An 11,372-nucleotide genomic window follows, 5' to 3' on the forward strand; every position below is an offset into this window, starting at 1 on the left:
TTTATTTTGCACAGTTGAATGGACTGAGTTTTAAAGTTATTTAAAGCAGATGTTACATAAACAGCTTCCAGTGGAGAACAAAGTCCATTTGGTTTAATTTAATCAAAATTTTAACGATTTTAATTTTTTTTAATAAGAAAAAGATCTCATAAGCCAAGAGCTATTGAAAACAACCCACAGCAGTCACAAAGACCATTTTTGAGGCACAGAAAGTAGAATCTGGCAAATAATACGTTAAATTTCATTAGCTGGCACCAGTGCAACAGATTGAAAGCAGTGTGGACAGGCCCCCCTGAATATCCCAGCTGGACACTCGCCAGCTTTCCCTCCTCTCCCGGTCCCTTCACCCTTTGCTGTCATCAAGATTAGTCCCAGCATCCATGCAGGGATCAGACAGGATCCCCCAAATACCCTCTGAGCCCCAGCTGGGGCAGTGGGTCTGGAGGGTGGCTGCAGCCCCTTGCCCACTCCTCAGCAGGATGGGGTTTCTCTGGAGTCCCGAGATGCTCCTGATGCCAAAGGGAGATCAGAGGAGCAGAAAGATCGACCCAACTATGCAATGGTCTGCACAGTTGATGAAAGCAATCCAAGGAGGTATGGGGGAGACCGCAGAGGGAAGCGCATGGAGTAGAAAAGGGATGGCTGAGCAAGGATAAGCATTCTGCCTACAAATACCTTCAAGGGAACAATATAAGCGAAGGAAGGGATTTGCTCTAATTATCTTGAAATAGTAAAGCCTGGTGTTAGGACCGTAAAACCAAATTCAGGCTAAGCAGTTAGAAAACCATCTCTGCGGTGAGCAATTGGGTGCTAGAGACAGGTTCCTAGGGAGGAGCATCTAGAGGGGTTAAAATGCTGTGCGAAAGACCTCAAATAGCAGTTCAGAGCTAAGCAGGGGTCTTGGAAATGCCTGCCAGAGCACCTCAGAGATTTCCAGCACTGGTTCCTCCCATCAAATAGAGTTTAAAAGACAAAACCAAAATCCAGTGCTAAAACACTTCTTTAATGGGACTTTTCCATGTAAACAATCACAGCCATTGCCAGGAGAGTGCTGTACAGATGTTGCAAGGGTTGTGCTAGGAAATAAGAAGGTGTTTGAGATGCTTTGCTCTCTGTTAAAATGTAGTCCACGCTCTGAAAACAAAAATCATGGGGGGCCAGCACTGGTGAAATGAGACCATAGCTGCATTTAGGCAGGATACGTGTGGATGTGGAGGGTGGAAGGAGGGAGCACAGGACAACCCAACGCAGAGTATGGTTGCCACCAGCCAGGAGCCCCACTTGTGGGAGGATCTGGGTTCCTCTAGTGCCTGCAAGGATTCACAGGTCTTGCTTCAGACCTCCCTGGGAACCAAGGCATGGTATAGGAAGACTTGCCCTGTATAAAGGACCAACAAGAAATGTTATAGGTGTCATTTCCACGCAGACACATCTCTTAGCTAGTTTGAATTCTTGCTGAGAAGTGGGTAACCTGGCTGGACATTGTGTAATAGCTCTGTGTGTCTGTCTATGAGACCGTAATTGCAGTTCCTGTCCAGTCTTGACTGGCTCCTGAAATAATCTTAAACTCTCTGGCTCCGGTCCCGCTTGCTGTTTAGCTAGGGCTGATAGGGGCACTGGTCATGCCAGCTCCCTCCACAAATGCCCCAGCTATTCCCTGGTTTCTTGGGTGGTTTCTAGCCCATGCTGACCTCTTGGCTGCTGCAACTGTACCTAGCAGTGTTCAAAAGCCCTATTTCAAAGCTGTCATGGGTACGTCTGTGCAAGCTGCAGGCACACCCTTTCTTTATGCCCAGCTGCACATCAGATGCATAAGAAGCTTTAAATAGCTGGTGGACACCACTTAGTGCGCTCAGTGAATTCCCCTTGGTTCGGTTTCAGTTCCGTATGCCAATCAGTTGTTTGGTTTTTTTTTTTCAAACCTTCTGAGCTTCTTGGAGGCGACGGCTACCGTGTCCTCCAGCACGTTTCCCCACCTCTCCCTCCCGCATCTTCTCTGCTGCCACCACAGCTGGGTGTCTGCTCCCACCCCTGCAGCAGCAGCGGTGCAAAGGGGAGCGTTGACACAGTCCCCCACAGTGGGGTGCTGGAAGGGGGAAGGACTGCAGAGGCAGCAGCAGCATCTGGCTTGTGGACATGCATTTTTCACTTCATATTTCAGCTGGGTGTATCACACAGTGCTTTGCAGCATCCTGCAAAGTCCATCTGCTGCTGCAGCCTCTGCATGGAGGATCAGCTTGCTGTGTGCCACTGTGGATCCCAGCCCCAGATTAAAGCCCTGCAGCACATGCAGATGATTGCAAAAGATGCAATGATGATAAACCCAGCAGAGGCTGGACCCAGGGGTGGTGCAGACCCAGCTGTGTTTCCTGTGCAGGCAACCCATCTTGCGTAAGCCAAATCCAAACCAAAGAGCATTTCTGATAGAACAGAGGGTTGGGGTGTCTTTTAGCTTCCTAACCTCTCTGAACATGCTGAAGTCTAAGCCATGCTCTGAAAATATTACTGTAAAGCCAGGAAGAGCAGATTTGAGCCTGGAAATGCGTTCCCAGCTCTATCAGTTAGCTTTCCTTTCCGTGCCAGCTGCCTCATTTGTGAAATGGGACAGATTCCCTACCTAGCTGCCCTGCGTGACAGTGGTGACTATTTACTGTATCTGCTGGTGAAGTAGCCACGCTCCCCAGGCCAGCGGCTTGATGACTGCAGTTTCAAAGCAAGTCTGCATAAGGGACGTACTCTAGTTATGAGAGGAAAACTGTGAGGTGGGACAAGGGGCTGGGAGTACATGGGCAGAGAGGGCAGTGAATGAGGGCAGGCTGTGGAAAGCCTCCTCCGTGAACCCCTACCTCTCTGCTAGGTCTGGGAGAGACCGCAGTGCCAGTCCCTGCTCCGAAGCAGTCCCAGCCCACGGTTAATGCCTGCGAAATGCTTCAAATGTGTAAAAGTGCTAAGTGCTATAAATTATTATTAAGAATAGACTTGCCCAGGATGTTTGGGATGATTAAAATCTCCCCACTGGCCTGCTAAATAACCTCTGCTTTGGTCTGGCTGGGCACAGGTTGGTGGTTGGGTTTTTTTGCCTCCTGTTCCCCCCCCCCCCCACCCCCCCCCCCCCACTTTGTGCCCAGCCAGGCAAAAATATGGGCCATTTACCAGCCAAGCAAGGCAGTCAGTGGGAGCCCTGCAGCAGAGAAGACACGGGTCTGCCGTGGGTCGTGCCGGCAGCATTGCTCCCCAGCTTGCAGCCAAGCTCCGCTCACCCTCAAGATGCTCCATCCCCATTCAGAAACCCTCCCTCCCCTTAGCTGCCCAACCATGCCTCCGTCCCTCTGTCCTTTCGCTCCTCCTCAGCTATGCCCGTGGCTCTCTGATGATTTAAAATAAATAAGACACTTGAGATGCTACAAGAACTGGAGCTGGGAATGGGGAAAGCCAGGGAAAGAGCTAAACTCCCAAGTTAACGATGAATCACTCAGGGAGTAGAGTCATTGATTTGTAATCATTGCCTGGCTCCCAAATATAATAGCCGTGAATTCCTCTGACCAGCAACCGAGACGAGGCGCTTTTGGCTATTCCCAGCACACCTGCAAAAATTCAAATCCATCTTGCTTACAAGAGCAGTGCTCGTAGCTCCAGGAGCCCAACAGCTTCATCGGCGCTCGCCCTCTAACAAGTGGAGTCGTGGCGATCGCCAGCAGCAGCCTGCACGCACGCTGGGATGCTGCTGAGCTGAGCTTGCAAATAAATAAGTCAAACTGCATGGTTTCCTTCAAAAATCCCTCCCCTAGGGTTGTTCCCCGCTGCTGTTACCCTGTAGCGGAGGGCTGGGAAGGGGAAGGACAAAACAAAGCAAAGCAGTGTGCATTAGTTGCTCTGGGAGCAAACAGCAGGCTGCCAAGGGCTCCCAGGGCAGGAGCTGAGAGCCCTGGGTATTCGGGAAAGAGGCTCGGTGCCATCCAGAGCAGGTCCCAAGCTGTCTCCGAGCTTTCTCTGCAAAGGCTCCCAGAGAATATTAGCAGAGCCTCTAGTTTATTATTTGTGTTCTTGTATTCTGTCCCTCTCCTACCTACTAGGGGCAAAAATGAGAGCAAACCAGGCAAACAAAACATCCTGGATTAGCAAGAGTACCTGACCCAGTCTCTCGAGGGAATGACTTTAGGGAGGGAAGAAGCCCAGTGACACTGTGGGAAGTGTTTTCTTGCTTTTTGCATTAGTCATATGAGGTTTCCTGCCTGCCCTGGGGTGTCTATATCTATCACCAGGCTGTGGTGTCTCCCATGGATTAGCTTGGTTTTGAAGGAGTTGGCCCTACTAGAGCAAGCAGGGCAAAATTTTTGTTCCTAAAAGCTGTATTCCATCTAAACATCCCCCTTACTCCCAGCCTCCTACTCCACCCACCTGAATTCCCCAGCTGGAACCTAAAGCAAACCACATCTCTGCCCTAATCCCCCCACCTCTGTCCTGGGAGTCCATCACACCTTGATACAGAGGATCTGAGTTCATCCCTGGTCACTCTGCAGCTGTGAGTGTCCCTGTGATCTCTGTCAGGACACCCTGTGTCTCCATGTCAACCATCTGCTCATCTCACTGTCTCTCCATTTCTCTGTTTCTACATTACCCAGGTTGCTGCACCATCACACAGACTTCAAGCCCGATCAGTAAGAAGTCCAAGGCCTTGCAGTGGCACAGCACCATGGTTTCTCCCTCTCTCTAGTGGGAGCTCTCGTAGAACTCCCACCTGAAGACACTACATGCATTTGGGATACTACACTGCATCCCAAAGCTATGGCTCTATCTTATACTCTCAGGCTCCAGAAACGCTTTGGGAGAGAGGATAGCAAAGCCTGGGGAGCACAGCAGCAGCTGCACCCAACCTTCAGCTGCTCAGAGGTCACTCTTGTATGTGGTTTCTTTTCCTCCTGTGCATGAGGCAAGCAAGTCAGCATTTAGAATGGGTTTATACTACAAAATTAACGGTAGTGAGGAGCATTTGAGTATAAACCTGACTGCTCGCCCCAAAAGTGTCTGTCTCATCGCCAAGCGTTATCCTGCCTAGGCAAACCTCCAAACTTTATTAAAGCCTTGAGATGTCAAAACAAGGCTTCTGCTGCGTTCCTTTTACAGGTACCTCCATACACCGTCACCACAAATGCAGACGCTGGCCTCAAGCCAGTTAGAGCTAGCAGCGCTGCCAGCAAAACATCATTCCCCCCAAGCATTACCCAGCTTCTCAGGCAGGGTTGTGCTCTGCGGGGATTTATATTGCTATCAACTGTAGCACAACCTGAGCAACGGAGCTTAAAGCGAGGTGAGGGGTGCTCATCACAACAACAGTCACTCGCCCAGGGTACACACTCAACAGCAGAGCTCAGCCACTTGGGATCATTACAGAAAAAGTTCAGGGCATTTCTGGCATGCCTAGACTTGTTCATCCTGTTCTTCAGAGGCATTTCAGCCCAGCCCATAACACTTTGCCTCTTGTCCCCTGGCACCTCCCAACCCTGTCTTGCAGGTAGTGATAGGTGCAATCTTACCTTCGCCTAAAGCGCGGCATCGCCCCAAGAAATGCTCTTTCACTACAGCACTACCTGCATCCCCACAGCAAGCAGAGAAGACCTCAATGCCCCCACCCCAACCTGGGTGACAAAGGCGTGAAGCACACAGTAAGTGTCACTTTTGCAAGCCCTTCAAGCAACAAGCTGCAGTATGATCACTGACCTCACAAAGTGAGGCACAGACAGAGGCTTCAAGGATACGGCTTGTAGGGTCTTCAAGCCAAACAGCCCATGTCTTTTGGTAGTCCTGGGAATACAACCACTTCTCAGCCCACCCTGGGAACAGATAGCTCAAGCCACTATCTGACAGATAGCTCTTTCAGTCACCGGCGAACAAGCCTTGGCTCTTGAACCTCACTGTCAGCTCTGAGAATGGCTCCTGTGTGAGTAATACACTGTGCGACAGGATGGGAATGTGCTGCTACGAGGTCCGCTGTGTAACCTGGATAATCAGATACGAGAGGAAGTATGGCTGCAGGGACGAATCCCTCTGGCTTGCCCTGAGATCCTGCTCCACATATAGCCCCCTCCAGAGTGACATGTTAGGAGCCCTGGGGAGCCATTATCACTATCTGCCTAAAATTCCCCGTTCCCATGGCCTTCTTCAGTTTGAGAGACAGCCCTCATGGCTCTAGCACAAATTAAGATTTTGGTATGTGGCACATACGTGCAGGAATGCTGCCCGTCGCTGTTTTGCATTACAATATGAGAGCTGCTTCCTTTATATTCAGCCTGATCGATACGTCCTCTGCAGATGGACAACTCTATTTCCCACTGGTTTCACTCTGTTGGTGACAGCCAAGGCAAGATCACAAGCAACATCAGGAATGTAGGCATCGATCAGCGCGTCAGCTGTGAGGAAGCAGCAACTTGGCTGCTCTGTGGGGGAAGGTGAGCCTGGAGCTGGGGTGACTGCAAGGCAGGCACGGGGCAGCGGCCACACTGGCAAAGGCACAGAACCACAAGACGCGGGCAAGAAAAGAACAGGTCTGGTGATGGTAACCAGGTTCAGCCAAGTGTCCTGGGATTGCTGGGCAAGTCCGTGATGATGAGCCAGATCCGAGGTGAAGACGGGGACTGAAGTCCACAGGCCAAGGCCCACAGAAACAGGGTACATGGCACAGGCATGGCTGCAACACAGCTGCGCGGTAGCCCAGGTGGGGACCAAGTGCAAGACCCTCAGCTTACAAGTGAACAGCAGGACAGGCCCTCGCTGAGGCTTTTTAGCAGAGCCTTCTCAAAGAGCTCTTACCTGCACGACTGTCTAAGTTAGCCCTGAGCCAGGGAGCCGAATGCCCTGACACTAGCTACCACACTGTGTAATGCTTCTCAAGGCAGGTATAGATGCCAGGGATGAATATAATCTGCTGCCAATCTCCAGGCTCAAGCACCACACTACCGCAAATGCCCATGTTAATAGCAGCGGGCATTTTAGAGGAAAAGACCCTTACCAGACATCCCAAGCTCTCCGCCTGGTTGGGATAAGCCTGTGTTACAACTGGTGTTCGTACAGCAGTCTAATCCTCTGTTCTGCTTCCTTGACCACCACCAACCCCTGCCCTAATACGACCTGAGGCAAGCCATGCAGTAGGATCTGTGTTCTGTGGTTTCACCGAGTTGTGCCTCTGACTTTTTTTGCCCTCTTGCTTTTGATCTGACAGCAAATGCCACTCAAGGCTGGCTGCCATTGCTTTTCCATCACTGTGAGTTCTCTGTAACTCCGAGCTCTCGTTTCCCTGCCCGCCTGTGTAAGGCACCCTTTGCAGAGATAAAGGCTGGGTACCACCAATGCCACTTCCCCGGCTTTTCGGGAAGGTACAGGGCAGTGGCAGGAGGGATGGTTTGTAGCGGTACAAACAAGCAGTGGTTTGTCACCCCTGAGACTTCTGCAGCAGTGAAGTTCTCCACTCTTATAAAGATCTTGCTCACGTGGAAAGGATGTGGAAGGTTGCTGAAAAAAACAAAAAAGGGAATGAATAGAGAAGTTGCCAACTGCGTAAAAGTAACTGTGTTTTCGCAAACTGTGTTTGAAATGGTGCTGGGGACAGAAAGCAGTGTGGTGCATAGGAGGGAACCCTGCCTCGGCAGCAATACGCGCGCACGCACACCTTCTTATGCTAAAACAGTATTCATGATTTCACTCTGGAGGGGGAGTACTATAAGCCAAGCTGAACTTCTAACTGACTCCGGTGATTCTGGTAGTTTCTGTATATTCACCCTGTTGTGAGTTGGACCTGAACCAGATCCCACCTGCATCTCTCTCGGGCGTTCAAAACCTACCTCTGGGAAATGACAGGAAAGATGAAATGCTCAGCGTTTCTGCCATCCTCACCAGTCCCTGAGCAGAAGAGGGGGCTACCAGCTACCAGGACCCTTTCTGGAGGCTTTTCTAGGACCAAGATGAAGATGTATCAAGGTAGGGACGTGGGAGGGACAAGCTTAATAAAATATACGGAGGGCTGTGCCACAGGCACTGAGACACAGCGAGGCTGCAGCGCGTTGGAAGGGACCGTCTCCATTAGTGTGAAGAGAGAAGATCCAACAACTGCATTTAGCCTGTGGACATCTTAATGTCTCTGAAACCACTGGCCCACCTCCTCCCGCCGCCGTCCCAGCCTGGCGTGCATCGCCAGTCGCCGCGCTGACACAAAGCTGTAATTGCCAGCACGGGGACCGGGGCCGAGGGGAATTCGCTGAGGCAGTCGGGCTCTCTGGCAGCCTGTCAGCTCCTAGGTCCGCAATGGAAATTAATCACTGAAGCTCAAGGAAACACACCTTAAACAAAAACCCCACCGGCTATGCTGAGGAGGCAAGGCATGTCCAGCCTGTTGAAATTACATTGTAATTAAAACTTAATAAAAAGTGGCATTTATCGATGAGTTGTATTAACCTTGTCTAAAACCATTTGGACAAATTAAAGCTCCTCTCGATCTTTTCCTGCCGTGCTAAAAGCAGCAAGGCATGAAACAGATCAATAACGCTAGCCACATTGGCTCTTTGTTCGGGGCAGAAGAAAGCTTTGCTGTTGGAAAGCTTCAGCTGGCATGGCTTCAACCACCGAGACACTGCCTCCTGGCCTCTGCCAGGGCCCCTGCTGGCGAGCCCCAAAAGAGATTGCCAGGGTACTTACATGGGCACACAAAAACGCTGCCGGGGACCAGCTGTCCCACTCCGGGGGACACTTCCAGGTTATTTGCATGAGCAGATATAAATGTATGCCCCGGAGAGCGCTGCCAGGGCCCCTGCTGGCACGCAGCGGGGGCTGCTGCCAGGGTACTCGCCCGGGCACAAAGCAGCGTGGGCCTCGGGGTGAGGCTGTCGCGGCCCCCCATGCGTGCACATCGCACCCCTGCGAGGGTGCTTCAGGGCACAGCCCCTCGCGGGAGCGTAAACACCCAGGGCTCCGAGCGGCACGGCCGTGGCAGGGTCTCGCGTCCCAGCTGGATCACTCCCCACTTCTTCTGCGCCGGCTCCAGACCTGTAAAGCAGAAAGGCTGCCAGACCTTGAGCTCTTTCCTTCCCTCGCCCAGCTGCGTCCGTCTCTCTCCAGCCACACAACAGCTGAGCAGCTCAGCACCGCGCCACCTGCTCCCCACCTCCAATCCCCCCCTCCAAACCCCACGCATGGCCACCCCGGGGACACTCAGCACTCTGCCCCTTCAGCTGCACCCTCCTCCCACAGGGCTCTGACCCCCACAGCAGCCATGGGGTTGATCATGCAGTGTGCAGTGGCTGGGAAACGAGTGGGCACCGTGGGAGAAAACTCTAAATACGCCCGGCTGAGGCAGGGCGGGCAAGTCAGCCCCACGCGTGCCTCCTCCCCGTGCAGCCAGGCAGGGCGGGCAGGAGCAGGCAGGAGAAAGGCACAGGGACAAATGGGATGCTTCGGTCTTCTGTCTGCTGTTGGGGATGCTCTCAGTCACAATCTGCTCATGATGAACAGTTACTGTGGCTTCTGCTAAGAACTGCCCCTATGTGCGCGCTCACATTTGCTGTCGGGTTTGCTTAGGCTGCGACCCCGGTGCTTCCCGCTGCGGTCCTGCCATGGCCGGAGCGCTGCTCTTCTCTCCCATCACTCATCTGCTGCACTTCCACAGCCGCTGGCTTGCCACAGGCCATCACATGTGTGAACAACACCAAGTGTGTGGATATGGTAGTTTAACTCTGGTTGTTCTCATGTGATCAAGTAGGCACCAGGCTTGTTGCCTTTTTGGATGCTGGTAAGACCTTGGTCTCCGTTACAGCCCGCAGCAGCCGGTGACAGGGGAATCGTGCTCTGGCTGCCAGCAGCACTTCACTGCTGGTGTGATGCAGGTACCCTTCAGGGATGCTTAAAATGGGTAAAACACTTTTAGAGAGAAAACATCTAGGAACTTTCTCTTTGGAAATGCCAATGCTGCAGCACAGCCAATGAAACCAAATTCTGGGAAAAATAAATCTGATAAAAAGTAAGTTTGCTTGTTTGCTTCCCACCTGAGCAGGTAGTTAAGCCATGGAACTTGCTGCCCCAAGGCATTTGTTTAAGGCAAAGGATTTTTTGCACCTTTTCACCAGCCCCTAGCACAAGCCCTTGCTGGAGTCAGGACCGTGTGGGCATCACCCTTGAGCCATCCCTCTAACCTTGCATCACCCTCAGGGCAGTTTAGGATTACAGTGGGCATATTCAATACTTGACATTTAAAGTAGAAATAGAGGAAGCGGTTTGTGTTGGATCAGACTAACTCTTCCTCTCTTCTAGCACTGTTTTTGCCAGGGGTCAGCATCACGGGCAGGGACACAAAAACCTGCAGTAGGTAGGAGCAGGAAAACATGCCTGCTTATGAAACCCTTCCCAAACTCCACAGGCGAAGGTTGAATACAGCTTTGGTAAGCAGGGATTACATCACTAGAAGCTTTTGTTGCTTTAATTATAGCTTTTAATATCGCCTGTAAAAATGTTTGAGACCTGCTGAACTCTGACTCCTGCTAAGACCCCAGGGCTCCATCGCACATGGCAGAAGAAAGTTCCACAGGTAAGATATGAATGGTGTGAAAAGATATTGCCTGTAATTGTCCTTATACTGTTTCTAATGCAATTAAATATCTCTGGATTTCACACAATGAAATGGGGAGATGAGTTCCCAGTGAATCTTTTCAAGCTTCTCACTCTTTTATGGAGTTTTATCAAGCTGCAGCCACAAAGGAGGGGGGAAAAAAGACTTTGACTCAACCCTGGCTGAGGAGGAAAATGCCTTTGTTTTTACTGTGTGGTTCTGCTTTCCATTTGCATTCAGAATTAAAAGTACTCCGTCTAGTGACGAAAGTAACTTCTTGATGCTTGTCCCCTTCCTGCACCTCGGTTTTGCCTGGTCTCCCTGCAAAAGCAACGCCAGTGTAGGAGATTAATATAAAGGGTTAGCGAGCAAAATCTGTCTTGCTGATAAAGGCATATGAAAAAGAAAACCCCACTAAAGCCTCAGGCCTCCTGTTTAGTTTGCAGAGTTGCAAAATATAAAAAAATTCCCTGTTTAGTAAATTGGGGAAACATGGTCCGGAGCAACTGAGAGACAGATGTGGAACCCCATGATGCCAGCGCTACAGACTCGCTTTTCAAGCTAGAACAATACTTTAAAATGAAAAATTCATTACCCGGATCTGTGAAAAGCAAATGAAGCTCAGCCTTTCCTAACCTTGACATTTTCCAGACTGCTGGCCAAATCCATGGGTAGGACACACGCACGCACATCCACCCCCATCCTTCAAAGGGCTAGCTGGTCCGACAGAGAATGGCTTTCAGATATGACTTATCGTCTCTGAATGCACTGTGACACCATCAAG

The 11,372-nt window shown here is 51.0% G+C and overlaps 1 long non-coding RNA gene across 3 annotated transcripts in view; it reads left to right on the forward strand.

Moving 5' to 3' along the window:
* LOC129204990 (uncharacterized) overlaps positions 1 to 8,431 on the forward strand; it is a 30,775-nt gene extending 22,344 nt beyond the window's left edge. For all 3 annotated transcript variants that reach the window (XR_008576556.1, XR_008576554.1, XR_008576553.1), the window contains exon 5: positions 4,623 to 8,431. This is a non-coding gene — a long non-coding RNA (uncharacterized LOC129204990). The remainder of the gene's footprint in view (positions 1 to 4,622) is intronic.
* Positions 8,432 to 11,372: the final 2,941 nt, after the last annotated feature.

Source organism: Grus americana, chromosome 1 (genome assembly GCF_028858705.1).
Source record: "Grus americana isolate bGruAme1 chromosome 1, bGruAme1.mat, whole genome shotgun sequence".
NCBI classification, from domain to species: domain Eukaryota; kingdom Metazoa; phylum Chordata; class Aves; order Gruiformes; family Gruidae; genus Grus; species Grus americana.